This window comes from Arvicanthis niloticus, chromosome 5, assembly GCF_011762505.2.
Source record: "Arvicanthis niloticus isolate mArvNil1 chromosome 5, mArvNil1.pat.X, whole genome shotgun sequence".
NCBI lineage: Eukaryota > Metazoa > Chordata > Mammalia > Rodentia > Muridae > Arvicanthis > Arvicanthis niloticus.
In genome coordinates, this window is record NC_047662.1 from 84,496,520 (window position 1) to 84,519,138 (window position 22,619).

Here is a 22,619-nt window from a genome sequence, read left to right on the forward strand (position 1 = left end):
CAGTTTAGAGAAAATGCTGAGAACACTTAGGGTGTTATGGAAATGTCAGAAAAAAATCAAAGGCGTGATACTGAGAAAATACAAAGAAATCTTTCGAAGACAAGAGGCTAGCTGTCAGGGCAGGCATGTGGTGAGCCAGTCGGCGGTTATAAGGTTTTGGTCTTAGGAAGCAAGCTCAAGTGGGAAGGAAAGTGGAAAGTTCTAGAAAGTGGAAGATGGCAGGCCCCCACAGAGGCCTGAAGTGTACATTTCAGGCTGCTAAAGTGGTCTGCATTCTGTGATTGATTAGTGAGCTGTCTTAAAGCACAGTGTTGGTTTGTAACCTGATAACAGGATCAAGTGATGGCCAGAAGAACTTGGCTCTCAGCTCAGCTCGGACACACTTGGGTCCAACATGACTTCCACTAATCTCTGTCCCCTCCCTGAGCTGGTTCTCCTTTTCAGAAAAAAATGTGATGCTCCTTGTGAAGGTAACAGAGAAAGTCCTGGGTCCCTTCTCTTGCACCTGTCGGGGTTTCTGTTGCTGTGATCAAACGCTAAGACCAAAAGCAACCTGGAGAGGAAATGGCTTATTTTGCTTACAAATCCAGATAACAGTTCATTGCTGAGAGAAATTATACACAAAAAAGAAGAGCTGTATGGGGTGACAGTGAAGTCCATATTCAAGCCCCACCTCTACCAACTGACCTGAAGGACCAACTAACTGAAGGACCCAAACCAATGCTGTTACGCCTGTCTGCTTCAGTCTTTGTTCTGCACACCAGCACCTCACCCTGGACGCTGGAGTTCTGTGCACAGTTCTCTTGCTTGAGGAAGGACAGGGGACTTCAGGGCATGCATGGAGATCCAGAGGGGGGGGAACCCCACTAAGTGTCTAAGCAAACTAATGTGTGGCTTCCCCTGTGCAAGATAGCAGGCACATGCCCATAAGTGACCCTTCCCCTAGAAGTTTCACATCTCTTCCCATATCCCTGTTTGCCTCTTTCCCCCAAGGGACAGGTACTGCTCCTAGCAATGGGGTGAGGAGAGGTCATGGAACATGAGGCGAATGGCCAAGGATGTGACGTGTGACGTCTCAGCAGCCAGCAGAGAGCATGGGAGTTTGCAGTTGTTTATCAGATGCATCTGGGTTCATGACAGCCTGAGAAAGGATAGGGGGGTGGGGTGTCAGTGCTGGGCAGTGACTGGTGACTTTAAAAATGGTCTCAGCTGCCCCAGCGAGTTAGTCCACGTCAGAGTCCACTTCCACACAACCACAGTTCACGAGTGTACCTCACAGCAAGAATTCTTGGGATCCAGAAAGCATAGGTAACACGGTCAACCTAGTCAGCCTTGGCTGGGGCCAATTAGGATGTCAAATGCTCTGAGAGAGCCTGCAGAAGGGAGAAGTCTTCAACCTTCCTACTAGACTGCCAGGTCCAAGCAGAGAATACTGTCCTATGTATACTACCGTGCTCACGGTAGTCACCATCCAGATCACCTCGAGGGGACTGGCGGTCTCTCCTGACCTGCCTAGGATACAGCATTTCCAGTTATACCATTCATTAACATAGCAATGGTATGTCAAGGGTCACAAGATTCCCCACAGGGGATGAAAAAGAAGGTCATCAATAAACTGGCAGGCCTAAAATGTCGCAGAGGGTCTGTCCTGGCAATCATCCCCCTGCTGAAGCATCACCCTAAAAGCCTCACTGGGAGGAGGATGTTGACACTTTGGGTGTCCTGGAAAGCCTGGGCCTGGCCTAAGAGAATAGATACACACCCCTCACCCCCAGTTCTAACCCTGACACGGAGGTTTCACAGAAGAAAACATTATTTATTATATATATATATCAACTGTCATTTGAAGGAGCCTTCATCACGGAGGCTCGGGAGCAGGCTGACTGTGATCCTGGAAGGAACCAGGTGAAGCTTTGAAGACAAATGAAGCTAATCCATTAAGGAGCCCCCCCCCCCCCCGGCAAGACACTGAGGCCTTAAAGTCATTGGCCTGGACCACTCAGCTACTTGACAAAAAGAAGCACAATCTTAAAACTTGCTTCCTTGGGTCTCACTATTGTCCCCTTTCCTGCAGTTGCTGTTAGGGTCACACTGCTGATATTAACCGGTTAGTACAGGCAGAGCCTGGACCAAGGCTGTGGGGTTTTGAATAGGTCGATTCAACAGACAAGTAACAGTGGAGAGTAGAGGGGGAAATTGATTCAACACGTCGCCCATACTGGGAAGGAAACAAAGGAACCTGGTGACTCCGGGATCCTGAGATGAGATAAACAGAGGGCAAGAGGTATGCATCATTACACAATCCTGGCCAAGGTGTGCTCCCACACATTACTGAGCCATCATTGTCTCCAGTCTCTCTTGCGGGGTGACAGTCTGACAGTATGTCAGAACTGTGTAAAATCTATGTCCAGGAGTCATGCGCTCTCTCTCTCTCTCTCTCTCTCTCTCTCTCTCTCTCTCTCTCTCTCTGGCTGGTATGAGCTTTCCAACTTGCCTTCCTCACAACGTGAGACTCCTAAAGACATCTCAACTGCTTTGGAACTGGTTTCAAAAGTCTGGTAGTCAAAGGAAGAGGCACCAGTGTGTCTTCATGGACTATCTTCCCTCCTGCCTGGTCAGTTACACACTCCTGTGGAGGAAAATCAGTCCCACCAGCTTTCTCTGTCAGCTGGCCAGCTGTTTGTAAGCAGGAGAAAAACAGGTGGCAGATGCATGAAGACAGAGTTCATGCCAGGGTCCTGGGAGGAGGCAAGATGCCCTCTCCCCCTGAGGAGCAGGCTATGAGTTGAGCACATCTTTTGCTTAGCTTTGTGTCACCAGGACCATAAAAACCTGGCAGAAGCACAGCTTGAATGGGTCATGGTTTCAGAGGGTTTGGAGCCTGCATAACAGGGAAGGAGGCAAGACAGAGTAGCCCCAGCTGCAGGACACTGTGGCAGAGGCCCCTCATGTCATGGTTGACCCAGAAGCATAGAGGCAGACGGTGTATAGCCTTAAAAACCCACCCTAATGGATCTCCTTCCACCAGCCCAGTCTCACCTCACAATGCCTCCCACAGTTCCCAAAATAGCATCATCTAGTGGGGACCAAATGTTAAAAATGAGACCCTGGGATGGAGGCACATTGTAGATTCGAACCAGAGCTGCCTCCAAGGTTGGACAAGTTTTTCCTTCTGACTTTGTTGTCTTTGCATTTCTGTCAGGTGAAAGCAAAGTAGGGTCCTCATCTCCTCATGGTGTTCCCATTGTCGCATCATACAAAACCCCTCTCCACAAGCTTACCCCCTTCTTTTCTGATGTTTTCTCCTTTACACCCTTCCCCCACTAATCCTCCTCCCCCATGATCATCCCCACAAATGTTTTCACTGCAGGTCCTTACATATGTGTGAATCCTTCCCAAACACGCTGTTCTGTTCTGCTTCTGTGTGTGTGTCAATTACTGTGGCTTAATTCTAGACTGTAGCTCTGTCTGCCACTTCTTACATGGCTCGGTACCCAGGCATCTGCAGGGATGTCTCTCAGCTGCTTCTAGCTGTATGAAATCCCCCAGAATGCACTTCACTTGCGCTTCCCCAGTGGAGGACCTCTAAGTGGCCTCCAAACCCGTGGTGCCCAGACATACCACTGACATAGCACCACGAGTATCCTTTACATTCTGTGTGAGGGGGCTCTGGGATGGATGTTGGGGGTGAGGCTTGTTGGGTTACTGTGATGGCTAATCTTTATTGTCAGCTTGACACACTTGGAAAGAGGAAACCTCAGTTGAAGGATTGCCTCTTGGTCTTTTGGGTTGTCTGTCAGGCATTTTTTTTTTTTTTGACTGCTAATTGAGTCAGAGAACCCAGCCTACTGTGGGCAGCATGATTCCTAGGCAAGTGAATCTAGGCTATGCAAGAAAGGTACCTGACTGTGAGCCTGGGAACAAGTTAGTAAGCAGAGCTCCTCCACGATTTCTGCTTCAGTTTCCTGCCCTGCTTCAGTTTCCCGCCCTGACTTCCTTCAACGATGGACGGTAAACTGTGAGATAGACATTGTCCCCTCAAAGCTCTTTTTGGCCGTGATGTTTATCATAGCAATAGAAATAGGACAGCCCTAAGGAAATGCTCACTTCCTTTCCCAGACAGCTTTCGGAATGCCAGGACCCTGCAGTCCAGCAAGAGCAGCCCCTTCAGGTGGATACTGCCCCCATCAACTCCAGCTGGTCCCATGGGTGGTAGGTAGCTGGCAAGAGTTTGTAAGGGAGAGCCTTCCTTTGGCATACCCAGGCCTATGCCTGAAGCATAGCTTGAGGCTGAGGTGCCCACACTCAGCGTTCTAGAGTGTGGCTCCCACATGCAGGGTGTGGCCTGACTGCAGCCTGCCCTTTCTGGCATCCTTGGGTTCACTTGTCTTCTAGCTGCCATCATCCAGGCTGAGAAAGAGGTACCAGGGTTTCTTCTGCATGCCTCGGGTTACTTGGGCGGTGCATTTACACATACATGGAGAAGCCAGAGGATGATGTTAGACTTCTTCCTATGAGAATATGAGAGTCTTGCCATGTAAGCTAGACTGACTGGTCACTGGAGGTCCCCCTGTGTCTGGCCCACTGGCATGGGCTACAGACACACACTCCCTCCTGCTCCCAGCTTTCACATCTGTACTCTCGTCTTCTTACTCAAGTAGCAGACATTTTATGCACTGAGCCCTTCCCAGCCCCACGCCTTGGATTTTTTAATGCACCTGCACATCTCCTCATGTGCTTCTGGGTTCTTAGACTTCTTCCTCCATAAGTTTCCATGGAGAGTCACTGTTGGTGTGTAGGAGTTCTTTGCAGTGTGAACTCTAACCCTTCTCTGCTCCGTCTTCTGCTTCACGCCTGCTCAGCTGCTTTCTCTGTTTTCCTCCTCTGAAGAGCATTCCCTCAGCTCTCTGTCTTCGCAGCCCTACCCTTTGCTTCTAAGTCAGAAGATCTCCCCAGCTTCCCTACTCTCTATAGGGTCCTAGTGCTGTGTTCTAGGTCAATCTGGCTGATGAGAGGGAGGAGGCACTGGGTTTTCTTCTCTTAATCTCCCATGGCTGGGCCATGACCTCCACTCTTGCCTGTGGTCACCTGCCCAGTCCCAGAGTCTCTATGGACTTCCTTCAGAGGTTCCTCTTCATTTTCTTTCTGCGTCTCCATCACAATTTTAGTATGAGGGCTCTGTGGGGTATCTTAACACGTGGTGTGATGGGGTCCTTCCTTTAAAAAGTCAAAGCAGAGCCTGTGGAGGCATTGGTAACATGCTTGTACAGTCTGATTCTTAGAATTTATGTTTTTAAAAAAAATAGCTGGAGTGGTTGTTCAGGCTCCTAGTGCTGTGTCCTGAAGCTCACTGGACAGCTAGCCTGGGCTAGTCATGTCCCACTGAGAAGCCCCGTCTCCAAAATCAGTGCTAATAGCCTCCAAGGAACAACCCTAATATTGACCTCTGGCCTGCACATCCATGTACACACACACACACACACACACACACACACACACACACACACACACAGAGAGAGAGAGAGAGAGAGAGAGAGAGAGAGAGAAGGTGTCCTAATAGAATGTATAGCACTGAGCCAGGATCTGAAAACTTGTCACCTAGCTAGCTCCTGTGGACCTTGAGGTCTAGCCTGAAGCTGGGCCTATTCCCTGGGACAGTGCTGTAGAGTCCCCTGCATAAATGGCACAGGCAGTTTGTGACATCAACTATGCTTGCTTCTTTGCTGTCTGGCCCGTACTAGTCAGCAGCTCTTTCAGGGCAGAAACTTGGTCTGTCTTAAGTAACATCCACACAACTCCCAGCCGCAGCTAAGGGTGGCATCTATTCAGTGTTTAAAGGCCACGGTAGGCGCTCCAAGGGAGCTGTATTCACCCTCCATATAAAGCCTACCAGACAGCTACTATGATTACCACCAGCAGAAAGGTTAAACAACGTTACCTAATACCACACGGCCACAAGATGGATAAACTTTTATTTGAATCCAAATAATTGCACTTAAAGTTCCTGCTCCCATGTGCTCACTGTCCCACCAGAGTATGTGGGGAGTGATTGAACGGATGGATAGATGGATGGATGGATGATAAATGGATGGGTGGACAGATAGATGGACATGTCAAGAGAAATAAGGAATGTGAGCAGGTAATTCAAATAGTTTAAGCCACACTTCAGCTATCGCTCCTTTTCCCAAGCAATTATGCTCCTAATACAGGTTCTTTTTCCTGCAAGATACTGGTTTTCATAAATTATGGAAAATTCTTTGGCTATTGCTTGTTATGTTATGGCCTGGGGTGGAGCACAGGGGTGATGGATGACTTTTTAAATTCTTTCCCATCGGCTTCGAGAATTCTCTAGGCCACGGCGGCATGCAGAATCTATAATTAATTATTATTCACACTTAATACAGTTAGATACTGTGAACACACACTTTCCATTAATTTATGTGGCTGGCTCCTCATCATTTTCCCATAGGTATAGTCACTGATTTCTCAAGTTATTAAAAATTAAAATGTATATTAGGGAGGGTGAGGAGCATGGTGTCCTTGTACCTATTTTTAGTCTAAAGTCACAAACGGGGTGGGGAGCTCAGCTGCTTGGGGGGGGCAGTTCTGGTAGAGGGTGGACACCCATTCTCACTGGTCCATTCTTCACTGTTAATTAGGGACAGCTGAGCCACGAGGGTCCAGGGCCACAGGCTTTGGAGAAGACAGGTCTCAGTCTCTGGGGGAAAATCCTTACTCTTCCTGCCCAAGGCAAGTAAGTAGCCAGCTGGTAGGCGGGGTTAGCAAGGTCCAGGATGAAGGAAGCCTTAACTGGGCTAGGCTGGGTTGCCAGAGTAGGAGTAAGGGGTGGGGGTGGGAGTTGGGGGTGGGAAGGGGTGTTAAGAGTGGGTGGTAAGAGTGTGTGGTGAGAGCAGGTGAATATTGATCTGACCCAGAAAGATAAGGGGCCAGAGAAGAAGAGAGGTCAGATGGGGAAAAGGGGGGGGATAGGCATTCCTGCTATAGGAGTAGCAGGTACAAGTCATGGAAGGCAGGGAGGGCACAGCAGATTCTAGAAGGCCAGATGAGTCTCTGAAGAACCAACACGGAATGTTGGGGGTATGACCATGAACGCAGGAGATGGGTGAGGTCAGAGGTCGCTGAAAAAGTCAGTCCAGTGCAGTGGCATGAAGATGAAGTCCCAGCTACAGGGACAGTGGCTAGGCTGCCTGTGCTTATAAGCTCGAAGACAGCCTCAGCAACATTCGTGAGCTCCATCAACAACAAGCAAACCCACAGAAGAAGCAGTGGAGAAACAAGCAGAGTAGTAACTTTGCAGAAGCCTCCAGTGTAGGAATCTGAACACCACGGTTATTGCAGGAACGTAAAACGCGTGAGACCAGCTCACCTACTTTCCCTTTGAGGGAAAAAAAAACTAAGGTTTATTTTCCTGATAATCAAAACCAAGAGCTTCCAAACAAATAGATCGAGTCAGCCCTCTGCATTTCCCAGGAGCCTTTGCTTTGCATTCCAGCTCTGGGCACAGTTCTCGCAGGGGACTTTCAAGCAAGTGACACTGTGGATAGGAACCCCGATACACACACACACACACCCCACTGCCCAGATGGCCCAGAAGCTCTACTCCTCAGATCAGTGTGGCCCCACTGGTGACAAGATGAGTCCAGCCTCTGCTGATTTACATATTCTGCATAACTTTGCATAAAGCATTGACAAGTCTCAGAGTCTGTACAAGGAAACTAATTAGAGGGGGGGCCTTGTCCTAGGAGGGGAGGGGATATATTTGTTTCTTAGCTGCTCACTCAGTACAGCTGTGGGGGCTGGCTTGTGGTTATGAAGCTGGCTGACTTGGAGGCTGGCCCGGATTCTTTTTGCTTTCTGAGACAGGGCTTCCTTCTGATTGACCTTGAACTTGCTATATAACCAAGCATAACCTTGAGTTTCTTATCCTCCTGTCTCTACCATCAAGTTCTGGGATAACAGAAGAGTACCACCAGCCAGGTTTACAAGGTACTGGGGATCAACCCCAGGGTCTCATGCCTACTAAGCATTCTACCAACTGAGCTACGCCCCCAGACCCAGGAGGGTCTCATCTCAAGTCTGCTACTATCTGTATAACTTGGCGCCAAGAATTTTGCCTTCTGAACTGCACCAACAAGGACATTTAAAGAATAATTGCCAACCTCTCAGCAGAGCATGCTTAAAATCCTAGCACAGACGAGACTGGGGAAGGATGGATTCAAATTCAAACTCACCCCAGCAGCATAGGGAGACCCTCTCTCTGGAAAATAAATAAATAAATAAATAATAAAAATTTTAAAGGGGAGGGAGGAAGGGGAGGAGAAAGGGGGGATGATGAGCCAGTATTGTGGGTTCGTCTGTCTAATCTGCTTGACACAAAATCCAACACACTTTTAGTACTCAGTGAATATTTAGGCATTGAGTGAGTCTGACCCATGAACAGCAGAATTTCCCACCTGATCTATTTTACATTCTATGAATTTGTTTTGCATATGTGTACGAGTGGACGCTGGAACAGGTAGGTGTTCACATACCATAGTGAGTTGGTAGAGGTAAGAGGACAAATTTCAGGCCCTGGACCTCTCCTTCCACCATATAGGTCAAAGAAATCAATCTCAGGTTAGCAGCCTTGGCAGCAAGCATCTATGTCCCCTGAGCATCTCACTAGCTGCCAATATTAATGCCAGGAATGTCTCTCTTGCTTCTCAGCTAATTCTTGGTGGGTGTTTACTTTCCATAAGAAATGGTCCCTGTTTCTACATCACCAGGAAACCACTAGTCCCCAAAAGATTGTCCTCCACAGTGAAGCTCACAAGCCAGAATATTTACACACAAACTGAAGACAGAAACCTGTGAGAAGCTGAGGCAGACAAGGTGCAGAACTCTGTAGGGCTAGGACATTTTTCTATTTCCTTCTAGACTTTCCCAAACTGCCTCCCCACATGCTTTTGGACGTAGATTTGGGACATCCCCTGGTTCTTTCATTACTCTGCATGAGGCCTGCGAGGAGAAAGGGGGCCTGGGGTTCTGAAGATCGATGCTGCTCCAATACTCTCCCCTGCGGCAAGCTCCTGACATATCTTTTCCACAAGTAATAATTAGCGACAGAAATATCTGACCTACTTACGACTCCACAAATACACATATGTGGTGGCTTCCACATCAACTTGGGGGCCGCCAGAGGAGGCTGGCTCAGAACAGTTTTGGTTTTGGTTTTTTTTTTTTTTTTTTTTAAGCTAGCACTGCTCATTCCCTTCAGTTCCCCTCCATCCCTCATCTGCATCCTCCCTGACCAGGTACCTTTTGGGGATCAGAGGGTGTGGTTACTTTTATATTCAGTTCCCATGAGCAGAGGTCTGGGTATCTGCCTTTAGAAGTATGGGTTCTGCAGAGAACGACAGATATTCTATCTAGGCTTGCCTCAAACTCACTATGTAGTCAACGATGACCTTGAATTTCTGATCTCCTGCCTCCTCCCCTCAAGTGCTGGGGATTATAGGCAAGCGTGTCATCTTGCAGGTTTTATGCCTCATAGGGACTCAAACCCAGGATTCCATGCGAGCTAGTCAAGCACTGCCTAGGATGCTCCCCCAGCCTTTTTCTTGAAGTTCTAAGCCCATTCTCTCACTGTCAGGTCTGTGTTTCCCACAGATCGCCCACATGCATCACCCTGTATCACCAGAACACTGAGGCTTAGTGTCAATGACAATGGATGCAGGCTGATCCTCAGGCATGAACTGTGTGCCTCCTGCTGGGCAATGGAGTCACCCCATCCCAAAGGAAGGCACCCAGGCCTTAAAGGAAATGGGGTTCGTGACACATGTAGCAAATGAATGGATAAATTAGCATGGCAAAAGATAGGGACTTTCATCCAGCTAGAGGACATCAAAGAGGGTTGGAAGAAGCTATGCACATAAGTCCTGTATCATTAGTCTCTTCCAGGTGAGGAAGGAAAAACCAAAAGGCAAAGGCGCAGAGGTTAGTAGTGACTGCTGGGGCAAGCCACATAAAATTCAAGAGCAGTTCAGAGGGCATGGCTCAATAGGGAGATCATGTCTGGGGAGAGGAGAGTCAGACTTTCAGTTTGGACTTTATCGGTTCCTTTTACAAAGTCTACCTGGAACAGAAAATGTGGGAAGATACTGCAACCCTCTGCCCCCCACCCAGGGCCTGTGCCAACTATAGCATCCTGGTTATTGTCAATCTGCTCAGAGTTACACAAAGTCACACAGTTCACTGTGCTCAGAACTCTGAGTATCTGGCCATGGAGGAATCCCAGTATGGAGTGCAAACAACTCAATAAGCAGTGGGCTTCGACTAGCATCCATAGACATTCACTCAGCCTCCAGCCATGGGGCTGGGGGAATAAGTAGCCATCAGCCCTGGGTAGATTCATAATAGACCTTGGCCAGGAAAGCAAAGCTTCAATGTCAAGAAGGCAGTAGCAGTACCACCTAGGAAGGGGGACTGCATAGAAATGAGCAAAGATCCCAAGGGTACCCACCCCAGGCCCTTACAGACATCTCTCTGCAGAGCACAGGAGGCGGGGAGCCACCAGAAGGTGACAGGTTGAAACTAGAAAGGGGAAATCAGGGGCACAGTGTCTGGGTTGGGCTGGGGGAGGAGATACAATCCGGCAGGTAAGCCTTGAACCTTTCCTGGCTCAAGATTTCAACTGATTTCAATGTTACATTTTTCTGTAACAAATGTAACATTAGGTGTTGAATGCTGAGAGCTGCCCTGTGCTAGTTACTTTTCTCGGCTCTGAGACCAAATTCTGACAAAAAGTAACTAAAAAAGGAATTGTTTGTTTACGCTGGTGGTTTCAGGGGGTTCAGAACCTCACAGCTGGGAGGGTGTGGGAAGACAGAGCAACTCACATCATGGTTGCCAGGAAGCAGAGAAGAGGGAATGCAGGAAAGGACCAAGGCAAGAGACAGCCCCAGGGATGCCACCCATGATGACTGTGCTTCCCTTCCCCCCAATAATGCTCTCCTATAATGAAGCCATGAGTAGGCTGATCCACTGATCTGGTCAGAGGCTTCATGAGCTAATCATCTCTGGAAATGCCCTGAGATACCCCAGGACTGTCCTTAGATTCCCCCAGTGTTATATTTTACTATGTGCTTCTGGGCATCCATCGCTTAACCAATAAAGGTGACACTCAAGATTAGCCAGTACAGCCTGCTGATAGGATCTTGGGCTCCAGGTGGGTTGGTCCATATCTCATTATGGAAAATAAGCCTCTCTTTCACATTGAATGAAGCCGGAGGAGTGCCTATCATTTTTCTCCCCCTCCCTCCTAGGAGGCCGTTCCCCTCAGGCCTGGCAAGATCATCCAGTTGGCAGTATCCTCAGTTGTCGTCACACACATAACCTAAGGCACATCTCCACCTGTCCGCTGAGCCCTCTATGCCCTTGGTGCCAGTTAATCCTGCAAATGTCCCCTCCTCGGTATACAAGGTTCTCAGCTGGAAGGGTTTCCTGGACAAGGAGCCCCCTTTGCTCTGCCTCCCTCTTTTAGACACCCAGATGAGCAGCCAGGCCTCTTCCACAGGGAGCTCACTGGGCAACAGAGAACGAAGCAGAGGCCCGTTGTCGTTGATAAGGAGGGAAAGGGTTTGTAGGTGGTAGAAGTATGAACCTTGCTCCCGGCCCCGTGAACACCCATGGCACTTGACAAAACCCCCATGTGACCTGTCCCAGAACTGTGCAGGTTCAGGGACACCTGTTCCCAGGAGCCCTATGACAGAAACTGAGAGCAAGTACCATCTACTATTGCAGACTAGTGCCTTCTGGAACATCTCCACAAGGTGTCAGCAGAGGCCCAGTGCGTCCCCTATACAGACCTACCTTCATAGGCATTCTGGGAATGGCTGTCCAGAGCCCAGCCAATCTCTGCACCAGGCCCTGAGCAGTTAGGTCATCACCCAGCAAGTAGAGGGGCTGGGAGTCATGTGTCAGAAGTACATATATACGCAGGCTGAGACTACAACGCAGTTTGTAGAGTGCTTGCCTAACACGCATGAGGCCCTGGGTTCTACCCTCAGAGCTACACAAACCAAGTGTGGTGGTGCATGCCTTAATCTCAGCACCCAGGAGGTGGAAGCAGAAGAGCTAAAAGCTCACGGTTATCCTCAACTACATAGCAAGCTTGACGTCAGCTTATGCTATATGAAGCATGCATGACTCAAAAATGAGTATACTTATATGCATGTGTGTGTGTGTGTGTGTGTCACAGATGTATGTATATGGATATCATTTGCTCGGGTACACTTCATGCATGTCTTTTAGTGTATACACAGAAGGGTGTTATGCATATGAGAGTTTGTGTGTCCTTGCATGTGTTTATAGGTGTGTGTGCACATGGGTACCATAAGTACATATAGAGCTATGTATGCACACTGCTGTCTCTGCCCTGCCACTCTGCCTTCTTGAATATCTGTCTCAGGAGCTGTCACTCAAGAATGGGTAAGATCTCATCTAGCAGCTGCTCAGCCTGTCCCTGCCGTGCCCGTAAGACCTTGATCTTAAGCACTGAGTTCCGACATGTCCCGAGCCACACACAAGGGCATGTGCAGAGGAAAAGCATAGAGGTGCATAGAGGGCTGAGTTTGCTGCCTGCTTTGTGCAGTGATAGGGGACTTCTGGTGACCTGTGAGCAGGAGTAGGAGGAAGGTGAAGGCTGGAGGCAGAGGCACCCTGAGGGTTTTGCTACAACTGTCAAGTCGAATCAAGGAGTGGAGAGAGTGGGGGAGGGGCACAACTGGGAGATTCAGAGTCAGAGAGCCACCAAGCTGCACCTGAGTCCTACTCACCCTTCTGTACCCACTTCGACTCACCTCCTCTGAAAACTTCCCCCTCACAGTCCCTCAAGGTTGATGTTCCCACAGCGAGCCCTTCAGGGTCTCTGAGGGCAGGCGCCTTTCACAACACCTTCCCCTTCGTTCCCCCTAACTCAAGCCTCTAGGATAGTTTAGAAAAAGGAGACCGACCGGAATGGTATGACGGTGAGTTGGGGCTGTCAACTTGGTAGAATCTAGAATGGCCTGGAAGATGGCCTCTCTGTGTGCTGCTGACATGGGAAGATTCACCTGCTGTGGGTGGGGCCATTCCCAGACCGGGACCATAGAGTATACACACGGAAAGGGAGCTGAGCAGGATTTCCTGCTCTCTGTTCCTCACCCTGGATGGGATTTGTCCAGCAGCTTCAAGTTCCTGCTCCCTTAACTCTACCCTCGAGCCATGATCCAGAATTAACCCTTCCTCCTTGGGGTTGCTTTCATCAGCGTGTTCCCTCACAGCAATGGGAAAAGAAACCAGCACAAATGTCTCTTCTGAGCCGTCCTGCTGGGGTGGGAGGAGAGAGGGTTTGTGGGTGTTATGCCTGCAAGCTGTGGGAGTCCAAACTTACAGTGCTCCAAAGACAGGCCTTGCTGCTGAGTGAGCTCATTCTGAGAACTGTGGAACGGTGACATTGTCTTGAGGATAAGAAAGAGTGCCTGCCTCTGAGTTAGGTCTTATGGAGTCATTAGCCATGATTGTCACCACTGGGTCCAAGACTGGCCACATATCTATGACCACAGAGAGGCAAGTTAATAACTGACCCACCAAAGCACCACCTGGTGTCGCCCTAGCATCCTGTAATTTGTGTGCACGCATGCACACAATCTACCTGTTTGCTTGCTGGCCACTGTTTTCTTTTCCCTCAGAACAACCTGAATGTTAGCTCCATGGGTCCTCTTTACTAAGAAAGTTCTAGAACCTTGCAGAATGCTACCAAATCATGGTACTTGCTAATTATTCTCCAAGGTAAATTAGCAAATTTAAACCTTATTTGTCAAACCTGGGACCATCCTTCATGATCGGATCATGTTATTTCAGAACTGGACACTAGAGGGCAGCACAGGGCCAAATCAGAACAGCTTAACCCAAGCAAGGACTCTAACCCCTCAGAAGAGAGGGGATGTCTGCAGCTCATGAAAGCAGTGGGCTGGACACCTTTAAAACCAGTCTCTGCCAGAACCAGGGAGCTGGAGTCTGTGCAGGGCAGATTTACCCAGGCCATCCACCCATTTTTTTTGTTGGATGTTGTTGTTGTTTTGTTTCCTGTTTTTTCACCAACCCAGTCCAATTTTCTCACAGTGTTCATAACCCCGACAGTAAGTGCATTGAACATGATGATTCTATGTCTAGACTGAGGTGTCATGGCTGAACAAGAGTCACCAGGTAGAGAGATGGACGTGAGCAGAGCCCAGTTTATACAAAAGCCCCAAAGCAGAGGAATGCAGAGCTGTTAACTCTTCATCCCAAGAGCACACAAGAAGCAATGCAAGGGCTGCAGTCTCAGCTTTCTGGCTCCTACCCAGGCTCTGTCCTTCATTCCTGGCTTCTTCTTCAACAAGCTGCTTTTCAGATGTCCCAGCAGCTGGGACCAGAGGCAGAGGAATGTTGGCTATGATAAAGCTGAATCAAACGTCCCCAGCGTAAGATCCAGTAAGATGGTTTCATTTTAATGTCTGGACGAAGACAATGGCTGAGCATCCTGGAACAGATGAGGTTGACAAGACTCTCTCTTTGGAGAGAAGAGATGGCATTTCAGGAGCCTTTGAGGCTCCTGAACAGGGAAGGGCATCCGTTGGCTGCAGGCCAGAGACACTTAGAAAGTACTAACCCTCTTGTAAACAAACATTCCAAGGAGGCTGCTCTCTGGAATAGGGCAACCCTGCTTTACCTATGTGAACACAGGAAACACGCTAGCTCCCAGTGTCTACAAGATTCTTAATGGCTTGGGTAGAACCTGCACACTACCCTGCATTGGGGGGGTGAGGGGGGGGGAATGAAGCACTAAGCCCCTGAAGTTATACACCCATACCTGGCAGCACAGCAAGATGAGTGACCATGCCATGCCCAAGTCCTTGGCAGTTGCTTGGCATGATCATTCATGCATCAGAGGAGACCTGGGAGAAGGAGGCAGCAGTGATGGCCGCCATGGCCTGCCCTCTCAGGGATACCTCAGAAGCTACAGTTGGGCCTGGCTCTTGTGCCACTGAGTGTCCCAAAATGACTAAACCTGGAGCAAGACACGTAGTCAGCGCTTATGGAACACTTACTTTCTGCCCAGATCTCCTCCATTACATTTAATCCTCAAGACGGTTCTCCCTACTTCACAGACAAGGAAACTGAGGCATAAAACAGTTTAAGCAACTTGGCTGGGTCAGCGCGCTACCTAAACGCTCATGAGATGCCACCCCATTACCTGGCCTGCAGAGCTGTTTTCTGGATAGCAAAATTTGATGAAAGAGATTGGCTACTGTCTGACACAGAGAAGAGCCTAGGCAGAGGCAGTAAGACAAGGCGTGGGCAGGGTGTGAGGGCCGCAGTTCTGGGGCAGGCGTGGGAATATCACAATACCCAAGACTTGGGGGTTGGGGAGGAAGCTGATAAAAACTTTTTTTTTTTTTTTTTTTTTTTTTTGCCATAGAGTAAATGTTGGTTGACAACTTGACAGAATCTAAACACCCAAGCCTCCAGAACCCAGAACCATCCACGAGGAGTTATGTAAATTAGGATAGCCCCTGAGCAGGACTGTGCCAGATCATCTCAGGTTAAGTGACTTGGGGTGACATCCTAAACGTAGGCAGCACCATCCCTTGGGCTTGGGTGATGAACTGGATAAAAAGAAGCAAGCAAGGCAAGCACCAGCAGTCATCACTCTCACCATCTGTGGATGCAGTGTGACAGGTCTTCTACACCATGATGGGCTGAATTCTCAGCCCAGACCCTCAAGCTCACGTACCCCAGGAATAGAGAGATTCTCCTGCTCAACCCCACATGACTAAGAGACCCAGCATCCTTCTGGCAGTGTTGGTCCACAGACCCATGTTCATGTTCCCCCACCTGCCACTTCATGGACCTAGTATCTGCCCACTTTCCCCCAGCATAGGGTCTGGTCAGGTATCCTTTGTGTTGTATCTCCTCAGTTCTCTTCCTAGGGGAATCAAATCCCTTGAAGAATCCAGGCAGGCAGCCTGCAGAACACCCCATGGGACAGGCTCCCATGGGATAGGCTCCCGGGTCACCGTCAAGCCCACATGTCTAGCAAGAACAGTGTGCTCGGCCCAGGGAGAGGCACTATTAGAAGGTGTGGTCTTGTTGAAGTAGGTGCATCACTGTGGGGGTGAGTTATAAGACTCTCATCCTAGCTGCCTGGAAGTCAGCATTCTGCTAGCAGCCTTCAGATGAAGATATAGAACATTCAGCTCCTCCTGTACCATGCCTGCCTGGATGTTGCCATGTTCCCTCCTTGATAATAATGGACTGAACCTCTGCACCTGTAAGCCAGCCCCAATTAAATGCTATCTTTATAAGAGTTGCCTTGGTCATGGTGTCTGATCACAGCAGTAAAACCTATCTAAGACAGGCAGCATAGGTGATCAGCCCGGTCTTTCAGCAACAAGGCCCAGGCTGAGGCATGGGAAGACACTGACTGTCCAGACGCCCCAGGCCCAGGGTACGTTGCCTTGTAGTGAGTGAGAAATCCTTGGGGTTATTTTCAAGTTAGTGAATATCTTGTTCACCAACACTGGCCTCCTTGTAGTCCTTGCAGACAAGATTCTTCCTGAATGTAGCAAGCTATAAAAGTTAATGTTAGAATTCACCAGGCAGAGCAGGGAGAGGTCTGCTGTTATTGTCTTAGGTTGCCCACTGACTTCCAAATCATGGTGGTCACAAGTAAAAGGGTGCCAACCCTGATCCATCACTCATGGCCTGTGGGACCCAAGTCTGGTTTCAGAATCTATCTGAGAGACTGATAAAGACTCAAGCAACTGGGCCCCAGGGGCTGTGTATCTATGGCTGCCTGCTCAGGACTTACTTGAAAACTCCCTTCCCCTACTGAGTGTGAGTTTGCTGCCTGAGAATGTGGCTCCAAGTTCTTCAGAAAAGTACATTCTGACACTAGCCTGTGTGAGAAGGTAAGGACCATGATACTGATACCGAGCCTGGCCATGTCTGGGGCAGTGCAATGAGCTTGGGCCTAGCTTTCTGAATAGGTAATGTGGGATCAATGAGAAGGACATGGTTTGATGCAGAAGACCTGGGCTTCACCAGTAGTTTGGTTGGGTTGGGTTGGGTTGTCCACCACAGGGCCACACAATTGCCCTCAGACCCTGAGCAACACGGGAGAATGCAGTCAACAGGAAGTCGGCCTTAGCTAGAGCAAGAAGGGACCAGAGACAGAGATGGAGGAAAATAGACCTGGTCACTGACTGGAAGTCTCTAGAGACATGTTTTTTTATACAAAATCTACAAAAGTTTGTCTTTCTGTCTCATAGTAGATTTTAAAAGTAATTTTTGAGTAGCTGTGTCTTATTTCCGCTACTGTGATAAAACATCCTGTCAAAAACAGCATGTGGGGGCAAAGGGTTTGCTTTGGCTTAGGGTTTCAGGTTATAGTTCATCACTGTGGAGAAGTCAGCAAAGACTTAAAGAAGCCAGTGACATCACATCCAAGAAAGACTGGGAATAAGTGCACACATGCCTGTGCTCACTCTCTTCATGTTCTACACTTAGATAGTACAAGATCTCCCACCTAGGGAATGGTTCCACCCACAGTGGGCTGGGTCTTCCCACCTCAGTTAGCAATGAAGACAATCCCCCACAGACACATCTACAGGCCATTCTATGATCTAGACAACCCCTCATTGAGACTCCCTTCTCAGGTGATTCTAGATCATGTCAAATTGACAAATAAAACTCACCACCACACTGCCCTTTTGTTCCAAAAACCTCATCCCTCCTGAAACTTAAGATTATGGGCAAATCTGCCTGAAGTCATCTAGAGAAGACAGAGTCCTGGCCTCGGTTCTCCCAGGGCCTCTCCTGAGTGAGATGCAATTGCTAAGCTAGCTTTACCTTTGTCTCCTGCACTTACCTGTGTGGTGTTCACTTCCAGAGCTGCCCATTGAATTGTATACCAGCCCACAGGCACTAAGCAGGGATTCTCACCCATTCTGAAGATGACAAAACTGAGCCCCAGAGACACAAAAGACTCATCTGAGATACATTCTCAGTTATGGAAAAAAGTTTACTTATTTTGGTTACTGACTTCTAGTCTGAGCCAGAAGTTTCTTCCCTTTCCCAGTGAGAAGAGGGACATCATCCAATAGGCTGGTCTAGAGCTGTGGAGGTCGCAGGCACCAGGAGCCTGTGTGGCTTGGGCAGAGTCCAAGAGGAGGGGCTGCCTGCTGCAGCTACTTCTCAGTCTCTGAAGGCAGAATTCTTGGACTTTGGCCTCAGGGACCAGGTTGAGGGGACAGAGGGGACACTTCTAGGGTTCACTCAACTCCTGAAGCTGAAGAGCCACCTGGCACATCCTGAGGTGTGGAGAGACCTTGATAAAGAGTCAGAGCCCTACCTGGATGGAAGTGTGTTCTCAGTGTGAGCACTGACTGGGGCAGGTCGTGGGGCAGGTCGTACTGGTGAGGTGATGAGTGTCCCCTCTGGGAGGCATCCAGATGAGGTTGACAGACTGTCATCTCCGGATCTCTGGTGAGGTATGAACAGTGACATTAAGCCTTAATAACTCTTCTAAGAGGAAACAGGCAAACTGCACAGTTTTAGCCCTTGCCTCTCTCTCCAGCTCTCCCAAGAGGCATGGCAGAGGACCCAGGGTTGAAGGCCATGCCCACAATTCCCATGTGGTAGGGAACAGTGGATCTCCCAAGGAGGAGCTGAGCACTGAACTAAGAATAGAGAAACTCTGCAGTGTTACTAGCATGGCTGCACGGATTCTGTGCATCCTTAAGATCTCACCTCTCTCTGAGTTGTTCATTCCCTTTAGCCAAAGCGAGTATTATTCTTCCTGTCTGGAGGGCTGGCTTCACATGTTGTCATGAACTAGGCGGTGGAGGAGACATGCAGAGGAGACAACTCAGTAAAGTGCACAGATGCAAACAGGAGGACCTCAGCTCCCCACTCAACTCCCACATAAAAGCCAGGCACAGAGGTGCAAACTTGGAATCCCAGTAAGGGGGGTAGGGAGGTGGAGAGACAAGAGGATTCCTGGGCTTGCTGGGCAGCCAGTCTAGCCAATCAGTGAACTCCAGATCCTTTCAGGGACTCTGTCTCCAAAAGTAATGTGAAGAGAGATTGAAGAAGGCACTCATTGCTGACCTCTGACCTTTATATGCAAGTATATACATGTGTGTGCATACACATGTGCGCCCAGACACACACACACACACACACAGAGAGAGAGAGAGAGAGAGAGAGAGAGAGAGAGAGAGAAACAAGAAAGGCTGATCCATGAATACATGGCATGCAGTCTGTCCAGCACTCAGAAAAGTGTCTTAGACAATAGCAAGACTGAAGAATCCTGGGACACACTAGTAGAACAAAGAAGTTTCCAGAAGAGGCTGAACAGAAATAAACAGCAGCCAAGTGGGATGTCCCTCAGAACTCTCTAAAACTAAAGCCATGAACAAGTTAACCTCAGCTGAGAAACAGCCAGGCATCCACCCGTTCACCTGCCTGTCATGGCAACCTTTCCTGAACCCTAGAGCTTCAGATGAGGTCCAGGGTCAGCTGGCAGGGAAAATGGTGAGTATCACCAAGATGGCTGCAGCCCTAGCGAGTTGAATGCTTCCAGTCACCCCACTTGCCATAGCGTGTCCTTATCCTAGCTCCTCCCTGGGCCTCAGTTTCCCCGTGTGAAAAATGTAGAAGAGGCGGATGTTGATCTCTAACCACTGTTGGCTTAGAACCAGTTTCACAGTACACAAGAGAAAATTGAAGCTCTTTCTTTCTGGGGCCAAGTGCACTAAAACATTGTGGTCTGAGTGAGAGAGCGTGTCTGAGTCCCACCCATCCTGAGTCCCTCTCACCATCATCTGAGCACCCCCCACTCCAAGCCCCAGGGCTCCAGATGTGGAGCTCCTCTGGGCCCACAGCCAGACACGCCCACACATCTGCTTCCAATCAGCATCCTGTCAGCCATCTGCCAAGCACTTGGCTCACAGCCTTGAAGACTTTCAGAGGCCTGGAGGGGGCTGCAGGGTACCAGTTACCAAGGAGACAGAGGCCTGGGTGGGGGGCACTGAGTCCTCCCACGTGGCTTTTGCCTAGCTCTCCTGAAGTCAGGTTTCCTCTCAGTCTAGACCCCCACAGGCCACCTGCTTCTTTGACCCAATGAACTGGGGCCCTCACAGGGGATGGGGAGGTGTGACAAAAGACCCAGGAATGGACATAGAAGACAGGAACCCAGAGGTGTGGCTGACCCTTGGCTGCCAGTGGACTCTGGAGGCAAGAAAGCCATTCAAATGTTACTTGACCACCTCCTAGCGGTGTAACCTAGCCACGGCCCTCCTGAATGATGGCTTCTCAGCTACAGTGGCAATTTATCAAGTCTCACATTGTCATGAGAATTACAAGCCAACCTATGCCAAATTCCTCATGCACTGTTGCATTCCAGTACACAGTAGGTACTGTTATTATTCCTCTCGTGGGCATCAGTATTGGCAAAAATAAAGGCAGTCGCCACCACTCAGCAGTTCCCCCTGTAGCCAGTGAGCAGGTGAATTGGAAGTCTCACGGGCACTAAGCGAGTAGAGGAAAAAAAAAAACGGGAAGTCGAGTGGGGGTGTGGCCTGCTCTGCCAGCTCCACCTACCAGCCTCAGTTCCTCGATTCCAAGGGCTCCAACCCCATAGGCTGGGCTACGTGTTCTGAGACATAGTATCCATTTCTCTAGGGGGCCATCTGGACGTTTATTTCCGTCGAGAAGGGCAGGTCAGGGTGGCCCAGTCTCACTAGCAGGGCAGCGTGACTACTCAGCTGTGGCCACTAGGTTAGCCGGTTCTCAGCCAGCCTTGTGAACCTCATTCTAATAGTTAGGGTACCCTGGGGGTGCTGTGCTATGCTCGTTAATTTGGAGTGTTTTATTTGTGTGTGGCGGGTTGTTTAGGGGGAGGGGTGGTGGGTTTTTTGGTTTGGTTTGGTTTTGAGGGGTTGTTTGTTTGTTTGTTTTTGTCAACTTGACACAAATTAATGTCAGCTGAGGAAAAAGAACCTGAGGTCTTGTCTCCATCAGATTGGCCTGCAGGCAAGTCTGTGGAGGCATTTTCTTGATTTATGATTGGTGTGGGAGAGTCTAGAGCCCTGTAGGGTGGAACCACCCCTGGGGAGGTGGTCTAAGAAATCGAGCTGAGCCAGGCAGTGGGTAGCTCTCCTCTGTGGTTCCTGCCTCAGCTCTTGCTTGAGTTCCTGTCCTGACTTCTTTTGATGATGGAATGTGGACTGGGACCTGTAAACCCAACGAGCCCACTCCTCCCCAGGATGCTGCCGGTCACGATCTCTATCACTACAATAGAAAGCAGACTAGGATGAAGTTTAGCGTTGGGGCTGCTCTTTATATCCTAGCAACTCAAAGAAAGGGCACTGGCCACAGATCTCACCCAGTCTATCTTTCTCCACAGCCATGACATAGCCATTCATAACTCAAGCATTTGCCTACTGTGTACCCATCCCTGAGCTGGACACTGAGATTCCACATGCAAACAGATCTAGGGAATGAACTTGACAGCAGAGATACTCTGGGATTCAGATCCCAGACGCTGGGATTCCAGCGTGTCTGTGGGATATGGGGCAGCTCGGTTACTCTCTCTGAACCCCCACTTGATACTCACTAGCATACGTGCATTAAGAGAATACAGCCTAAGCTCACAGGTCTCCGTGTGTGGTTTTTCTATTGATAGATGTTCCCCACAGCCCCATGAGCTGTGCAGGGGAGAACTCTCCACCCTATGTGACAGCAGTCTTCTGTTCCATGCCTAGTATCCTCATCATTGCCCTAAGGAGATGCTGGGCCCTTGCAGTATCATGTCTCCTGATGCCTGATGCAGCTATAAACACCATAGAAACTGCAAAGCACAGGAATGCCTCCCTAGAAGACAGGAAGCTCAGACTTCCCAGGTTCATGAATCATGCAGTTAGTATTTTATGGGTACACATGGGTACTGACCTACTAGTGGCTTGACTCATATCTAGTGAGGATGTGACCTGTTTGCCCATTTCATCTCGAAGCCTCCAAGTGCCCTTGCCCAGGTTTGTTTTCCTTGTGGGAATGGGCAGGTGTCATTTTACTCCCTGGAGCTCATGGTCCTTGGTGACCGGAACTTCCTTCTGCCCTCTGCAGTGGAAGCATGTGCCCTGGCTGATGGCAAGTTCCTGTAACAGTCTCCTCTGCAGGCTGAACAGCACGGGTCTGGTGACCAAGGAAGAAACTTCTGCTTACAGCTCCTCAGCCTCTAAGAGCTCTGAGAGAACGCTTTCCGTTGAGCAAGCAGGCTGATAAAGCAGGGGCTTCTGAGCTTCTCAACTAACTCGGTGTCTGCTACCCGATGACGCCATGCCCTGCCCTTCAGAACAGCATCTGTCATGTCTCTTGATGTAAAGAAAGAGAAAAGGAGAAGGAAGAGAATGGCAAGGATGTGAAGGAGGAGAAGGAGAAGGAGGAGGAAGAGGAAAAAGAAAAGGAGGGGACAGCCTGTAATGGAAGCATTCAGGAGGCTAAGGCAGGAAGATCAACAGTTCAAGACCAGC